The sequence below is a fragment of the Acartia tonsa genome, chromosome 8 (assembly GCF_053477335.1).
Source record: "Acartia tonsa isolate MP-2025a chromosome 8, ASM5347733v1, whole genome shotgun sequence".
Taxonomy (NCBI): Eukaryota; Metazoa; Arthropoda; class Copepoda; order Calanoida; family Acartiidae; genus Acartia; species Acartia tonsa.
In genome coordinates, this window is record NC_137267.1 from 48,686,718 (window position 1) to 48,694,867 (window position 8,150).

The 8,150-nt window shown below is 35.0% G+C and overlaps 2 long non-coding RNA genes across 3 annotated transcripts; one reads left to right on the forward strand and one right to left on the reverse strand.

Moving 5' to 3' along the window:
• Positions 1–314: 314 nt before the first annotated feature.
• Positions 315–3,654, forward strand: LOC145327178 (uncharacterized). Of its 2 annotated transcripts, none has more exons than XR_013882100.1 (5): positions 315–377; positions 927–1,050; positions 2,077–2,132; positions 2,564–2,650; positions 3,552–3,654. It is a non-coding gene; the product is annotated as an uncharacterized LOC145327178 (long non-coding RNA). The 2 variants fall into 2 exon arrangements; XR_013882101.1 differs by having other exon boundaries at positions 363–382.
• A 2,662-nt stretch (positions 3,655–6,316) lies between these two features.
• On the reverse strand, positions 6,317–8,150 carry LOC145326659 (uncharacterized). The gene is made up of 3 exons (XR_013881933.1): positions 8,034–8,150; positions 6,897–6,956; positions 6,317–6,423 (listed from the first exon to the last, which is right to left on the reverse strand). It is a non-coding gene; the product is annotated as an uncharacterized LOC145326659 (long non-coding RNA).

Consider the following 8,150-nt stretch of genomic DNA (forward strand, 5'->3'; position numbering starts at 1 on the left):
ACGACTCCAGTGACGTCATATTTTTCTTTCCCGAAAAAGGGAAGGGGGGAAGAAAATCTCTTCAAAAGAGATGGGGAAAACCCCCTTTTCTCCCATCTCTTTTTTCCCCCCTTTCTTTTTTTTCTTTCTCCCTTCCCTTTTTCGGGAAAGAAAAATATGACGTCACTGGAGTCGTGTTCCTCAAAAATTGTACAAAATCGGGAAAGTTTGTATATCCTCAGAATTTTTTAATAAAGTTGGATTTCGGTGTGCTTCGCTTTTATGGATCTTTTCAATCTTTTATGTACATTATTAAATGAAAAACTGGATATAAAAGCAACCGATTATACAGGAGAAATTATCAGTTTGTTACAAACCTCGCAAGCATAAACATATAGGTAAGGTAACTATTTTATACAAATCCTCATATAAAAGTAACAGGATGTGTGTGTGTCTGAGTAGTAGAAGGATATCGATAACAGCTGATTCGTTATGACTTTCTTTTACAGTGAAGCTTTTTGAAAGTTCAGTAAAGGTTTTAATTTTATTAGGAGATAAATTTACCACCCTCCCAAGATAAATCCTACTTCCCCTTCTAACATCCTGTTACTTTTATATAAGGAATAATGCTATTTCTAGTATGGCTTCTAAACCAATTAATATCTGCTGGATTAGAACCATTTTCTGGAAATTCGTGCATTGCATAGCATCACAATTTTCTTTGAATAGAAAAATAAAAATCATAAAATTATTACCGGTTTTGGTAGCAAGGACCTTTGATCCCTTAGGTCTAAAAAAAACTAGTTTTTATCAATTATTTTCATTTTAATATCCGCGCAAAGCTGTCTTTAATACGATGCGATAAATCACTTAGAATTATTTCATAAGACAAATTTTTGTGAAACATTCAAGCCTATTGGATATTATTTTTCTTGTTTTTTTTTTAGAGAGAGATGCGTGCTGTTTTGGTTTTCCTTGTTGTCCTGGGCGTGTTGGCTCTGGCTGAAGCCCAACGTGGTGGTGGCAAAGGGCTGGACGCAACCAAGGTCGCAAGCTTCTCAAACAATTAAGGTAAATTACACTAGTACCCAAAGTTTTATAAAAGTATTAGTTGGCTTAAAAATTTTGGATATTTTTATTGAATATCTTATCCCTTAAACATAGAATACTCATTTAAGATTTTATAAAAAATTACATGGATTTTTATGTTTGTTCTTTATACTCTCGCTGCCCGTTTAGTTTCGATCCAAGGCTTACATAGGTCCCGGTATGAATTTACATATATATCATGACTTGGAACTTACATCAGAACTCCATGTTTCTTAAGTGAAACTTTGGCGGGCTAAAATAATGATACTCCCCATCCACTCCCTTAAACCATCCCCTCCACTCCTACTGACCATTATATGAGTTCCATGTTAACAAGCTAAATGAACGACAATTTTTCTCCGGTCATATTATCCACGTATATTCTACATCCATTGTAATGATATAAAGTCGGTATGAGGGTATGGCTCATAACTCATAGTAATTTCTAAAGCTGACATGTGAGGCGCATGACCATAGAATATGTTTTGTTAAAAGCGAAGCTTTTCTATAATTAGGGTCGGTCCGTCCGTAACGGATAGCTTTTTTCGCTAATTTAGGCATGTTAGAATTGTCCTATTAATTTCAAACTTTGCATGGTGATTCCTGTAGTAGGTAGGTACGATTTAGAAAGCGTAGCAACTCTATAATCATTACCAGAATGTCCGTACGTCCATTTTAAACATGTTGATTTTTTTACTTTTTCAACAACAAATTTTTATGTGATCTAATAATCCGATTTATCTGATTTTTGGTATACTGATTCCTGGGACAACAAAGAACAATATTATAAGCGAAGCAACTCTATAATCAAGTCCTAAAAATGTAAGTATGTCCATAAACATTATTCTGTATCAAGCAGTTTTTCAACAATTTTACTTACAATTTTGCTTCGACATTTATGCATTTATGTTCTGAGTATTCAGTTCTGACACTATTTAAGTGTTAGTGTCCGTTTGTCCTTCCGTTTCAGTGCTTCGCTTTTATGGATGTTGTCATCCTTGTTTGTAGATGTGAAGATGGTGAAAAACCAGAGTGCACTTGTTCTGATCCTCCATGTGGTCCCGGTAAGCAGGGAGGGAGGATATATCGGACTGTTTATTACACTAGTCCCCAAATTTTTATAATAATGTTTTCTTATTCGATGGCTCAACGACTTTTGGGACTACTATTGAATTTTGATTGCTTGATGCATTACGTTGAGTGTCCAAACGTTTCAACCACTGATTGTAATCTACAAAATAAGTAATTTTTGTGTATTAGGATTATACATAAATTCATTGGCCATTGTCTTATCCCTTTAGATCCCTGCCTGATAAGTCTATTACATCAAATATTTTTTTGAGGGGAGAAAGGTTAGCCTTGAATACTAATAGCCTTTGAGGAAGGGATACACCAAGAGATCTTATTTGAGTTATTTTAGCCAGCTGCTAGTATCACTTTATCAGAGTACATGAAAATCTAGTGCAACATCCAAGTAATATTTTATCTATTGAAGATAACCTTCCTACCTGCACCTGTGCTGACGGTTCTACCCCCACAATTCCTTCACCCTGCGCCGATGAAAGCTACCCTACTTGCGCAGGTATTTATAAATTCATATATTTCAATCAGACAAAATATCAAGATTAACAGACTACTTTCATATTATACTAGCAGCTTCGCCCCTAGCCTCTAGGGGCTTTGCCCCAAGAGGTGATAAAAAAATTAAGGCGAAATTCATTAAAGGACCAAGGAAATCTTCTACAAAACATAAAAGACCAAGGAAATCAAAATCTTCTACAAAACATAAAGGACCAAGGAAATCTTCAGCAAAAAAAAAAAGAAAAAAAAAGAAAAAAAAAGAAAAAAAAGAAAAAAAAAGAAAAAAAAAATGGGGGGGGGATTTTTTTGTTTTTGGGGGGGTTGGGGGTGTCCCATCCCCCAAGTAAATAGCTTAAAACCACCACAGGACCAATAGGTATATACCCTGAAGAGTAGAATCTGATCGGTTCAGTGGTTACTGAGATCTTAAGCTTCAGACGGATGGACAGACAGACGGACGGATGGACGGACGGACAGACATCAAGCTACTTTGTATTATAGATTGAAAGATTAATTTAGGGAATTAATTTAACTGCCATTAACTTCTAAATGAACAGTATTTAATTTTGTCTTTAAAACTATTGAATCATGGAAAAAAAATAAAGTAGCTGATTTCGTCGTATTTTCACAGTAGCCTTTATCCTTTTTATAGCCCTTGCGGGGGGCTCTAACCCTGCGAGGAAATCATTAACATTTACCTAAACTAATTTTACCTATCAATCTATCTATTCAAAGAGGTTACTCCAACATCTCTGAAGTAGTGTTCTCCGCTAATCCGCTGGAAAAAAATCATTTATCCTTATAACAGAAGTAACAGGGTCTCTGTGTACCAAAGGATTATGATAACCACTGAACCTATATGGTTTTTCTTAACTGGGTATTGAAACAATTTTTAATTCTAGGAGGTTGTGATGACGGCTCCGACGTAGTGTTCTCCGCCAATCCTCTGGAGAATCCTCCCTGTGCTGATGGTAGCATCCCAGATCCCAGGAACACAATAAATTTAGAGTTTTTTCTATTCAGGGCTCGGCAGCCGCGCATTAGCTGTGAATTAGCCTTAAATTTAAAACTAATTTTGTTACTTTCAAAATATCTTTTAAAAGAGTGATTGCCATATTTGGGTCTGGTTTAGACTTCTAATTGATTTTTGAAATTGTAAAGATTAACAGGCAGGTGACGCACGGCTGCTGAGCCCTTCTATATTTCAATGCTTAACTTTAGGTAATTTGACTGCATTTTGATTGGTGATTCCAAACTAAATGTGTCTAAACTAAGATTTAAACCGACAGTGTATCATCATTAGGAATGTGTATTAATTTATCGTTCATTGTCTTATCCCTTTAGATTTCTCTGATTAAAACAGCTTTAAGGCGTAAAAAATGTTTAACTTTTCCAGAATTTTGTGGTTATATTGAAATAGACGTGTTCTTTGGTGAAAATTTCCTATCAAAATTAAGTATTAAAAGGTTTCGTGATTTTTTTCAACCTAAATTGATGACATTTTCTCAGTCATAATATTAACGTATAATCTACATCCATTAGCAGTCTCTAAACATATATTGTGTGTTTGTGTGTGTGTAGACAGCTGAAGGGCACCTGTACCTGTGCTGATGGTAGCAAGCCAACCAGACCCGGCAGGGGTTAACTCCCCACCAGACCTAACAGAGATCAAGTCTCCTTTTGGAGTTCCAACAAATAAATTTCGTTTTTTTTATGTTTGATATCATATAATTTTGATTGGATTTAATAAATTTGCAGCATGTAACCTATCTTTATTTTATTTAAAAAGCTACTTTAAAAGTCTTAGTTTCAGAAAGTCTGTTTGTTTATCTCTAATACCAGGGAGAAAGTAGAAATAAGGCTGTGTATTACACTAGTCCCCAAAGTTTTATAATAATGTTTTCTTATTCGTTGGTTAAACAACTTTATTGAACAATTATGATCGGTTGGTTTATTAAGTTGAGTGTCCAAACGTTTTAACCAATAATTGTAATCTCTAGAAGGAGTAATTTTGTGTATCATCATTGCAGATGTACGTTAATTTATTGGCCATTGTCTTATCCCTGCAAATCACTGAAATAGTCATGGAATCAGAAAGTCGGACTGTGTTTCCCAAAAAATTCTCTAAGTGGAGTGGCATTAGTCTCATAGTAAATTATTTGCTGAAGCATTAAAGCACCCACACGGGTTTATATTTAAGGCTTAACCCTTAATCGGTTGGGGGGGGGGGGGGGCGGGGGTGACCCTGTCAGGATTTCTGGCATCCTGTATCTGCCTGGATGGAGATATTCAAAAAATTCCAACTCTTAGTTATTGTGTCATACCCGTACTAAAAAAGTCACGCAGTTTGGGCTCTTTATCTTTCACACACAGAAAATGAGATAAAAAAACTGTTAAGGGTTAATCGCGGCTATTTAGTAATAAATTCGTAAAAAAATAAATAAACATTGGATATAAAAATAAAACATTATAGAATTAATATCCTGTTTTGGTGGCCCGAAGGCCCAAACCAACAAAAAAGAAATTGATTTTATCTTTTTTAAAAAAGTCTAACACAACAACAACAAAAATGTAAAACTATTTTGCAAAATTATTTAATTATAACAAATATTTTTTATAATAAAATTTGTTTATGATATTTTTTAAATCTTTTCATTGGAAAATTATTTTCTTTAGCTTGAAAATAAAATAGTTATTTATCGCTTTGTATTACAGACAGCTTTCCGCAGATATTAAAAAAAGAAATTATAAGATTAAAACCAGTTTTGGTAGCCCATAGGAGTCGAAGACCCGGCTAATCAAAATTGATTTTTCAGTATTGCTGAGAACTGGTTCTTATCCATCAGATATTAATTGGTTTCGAAGCCATACTGGAGATAGTTAACCCCTTCTTGTTGGTGGCTTTGGTCTGCTGCCATCCTGACACACGCAAGATCTTGGGTTAGGTTTGCTGGCGTCCCCACAGGGTGGGGTCAGATGGGGAGTTCATTTGAGCATCAGACCCATCTCTGCAACCTCCTAAAATTGTTTGATAAGTAAAAAACCGTCCCTGGACTAAAATTGATGGATCATGGAAAGAAAACGAACTAGCGGGTTTCGCCGTAATTTCACAGTAGCTTTTACTCCTATTTCTAGTACCTGCGAAGGGGCTTACAAAACTAGCATTAATTTTATGATTTTGATTTTTATTTTCGTGGAAAATTGTCTGTAATAAAATGCTATACCGGTTATAATCCAGCGGATATTAATCGGTTTCGAAGCCATACTGAAATTTTTTTTATCTACCTGGATAGCTGGCATACTCGCATGGAGAGGCCATAGTGGGGTTGAACCCATTCTCATTCAGGGGGTCTATCTATCTATCTATCTATCTATCTATCTATCTATCTATCTATCTATCTATCTATCTATCTATCTATCTATCTATCTATCTATCTATCTATCTATCTATCTATCTATCTATCTATCTATCTATCTATCTATCAATCTATCTATCTATCTATCTATCTATCTATCTATCTATCTATCTATCTATCTATCTATCTATCTATCTATCTATCTATCTATCTATCTATCTATCTATCTATCTATCTATCTATCTATCTATCTATCTATCTATCTATCTATCTATCTATCTATCTATCTATCTATCTATCTATCTATCTATCTATCTATCTATCTGTCTACCTGCACAGAATAGATAGCTAGCATCCTCGCATGGAGATGGAATGATGGGACTGGACCCATCAGAACAAGTACATTCAGGGGGGATATCTGGAAATTTTAAAAAAAAATTCATGTTTTTAAAATGTGATTTCCCTCAATATTATTTTGTATTGTTATTTTTTTTTAGATTATTTGTTTATTACTTTAGGTCAGATTGTGCATTGAATTCGAACACAGTAATATTGTCTGACTGATTATGACGTAACAAAAAAAATTAGCCAATGAGAGGCCACTATAAATTTTACCATTGGTCAATAACGGCCTCTCATTGGCTAATTTTTTTTTTGTTACGTCATAATCACTATTACTGTGTTAATTGAATTCTGCAAAAATATGTTATCTAATTAACAATAAGATGGTGTTTATAACGCCTACAAAAAAAACGACGTCATACAATCCAAATGACCAAAAATAGACCAATACACAAATTGAATTACCAATGGCAGGCCAATTTACATTTTAAAGGACCAATTTAGGCCAGCAAGTCGTCATTTTTAATGGCACTAAAGAAAATTTCATACCTAAACTGCATGTTGGATTATTACCGTCCTCGCACTTTAATCCAGGTGGGCCTCTAGCTCCTATAATACAAATAGTAATAAGTATTAGGTTCTCTACTGTGTTTGTCTGTATGTCTGTCTGTCTGTACCGTTCTCGCAATTCAGCAGAAATCCTCCAGTTTGGCCTCTACCTTCTAAAATACAGAGTTTACCTTTACATTTATTGTCAATCTAATTTTATAAAGTAGTATGGTTTTATTTGACTGAAACTTAAGATTTGAGACTATTTTCCAATCTTAGAATACAGAGCCTTTAGATGCTAATAGTCTTTCTTGTAATAAAGTAACAGGATCTGTTTGTCTGTACCAAAGGATCTTGATAACCGCTGAACCGAAATGGTTTTCCTTTACATGAAAGGGAACCACCACCTTCCCAAGGGAATTCGCCCATAGAAAAAAAATAAAAATAAAGAGGCAAAGAGGCATTTGTTGACCGTTTTGCCTGACAATTACATTAGATAGGGGTCAATTTACAGTAAATCTTTTATTCAATTAAAACAAACACTCTTTGATTGCACGAGCTTGATTTTCGTATCCCTCCTGTGCAAGAAAATATGCTGCACTTGTTTACCAAACAACTACTATTGATGTCACACGTCATACTTAAGGGTGTGCAAAAAAATGCGGACATTTTAAAATTTAAAATTGTGTAATAGTAGAAAAATGTTACGCATACCGTTAAGAAGTCTAGTTTTTGGAAATATAAGAACAATTCTTGTGCTACGTATAGTTGGGGAGCTACATGTTAAAATGTCCCAACTGACTTAAAACTTGACTTGCGAGTATGAGCGAAAGGGAAAGGGAAAAACGCAGGAATAAGGGGATGGGTGAGGTTTTTTTTAGCCCGCTGCGAGTTTTACTTTATTTGTTACAGAACAGAAAAATCTGGAGGAACATCCAAGTAATAATAAATCCATTAACAAAATGCAGTAGATCCCTATATAAATCCCCAGTGATGATATACAAATGACCTTTTCTGTAAATTAAAAATAAGGGTTGAAAAGTTTGAACACCTAATGAACCAACCAATAAAAAATCAATAAAAGTCCTACCAGATTACTGAACGAATGATGAAATGGTGGATCCCTATGTAAAGTACCTGGAGGAGGAGGGCGACCGCCGGGTGGGGGTCCACGACCTCCTGGGGGTGGGGGGCCACGTTGGGCCACGACAACAGCAACTACACAAGCCAGCACTATTATAACACGCATCCTAA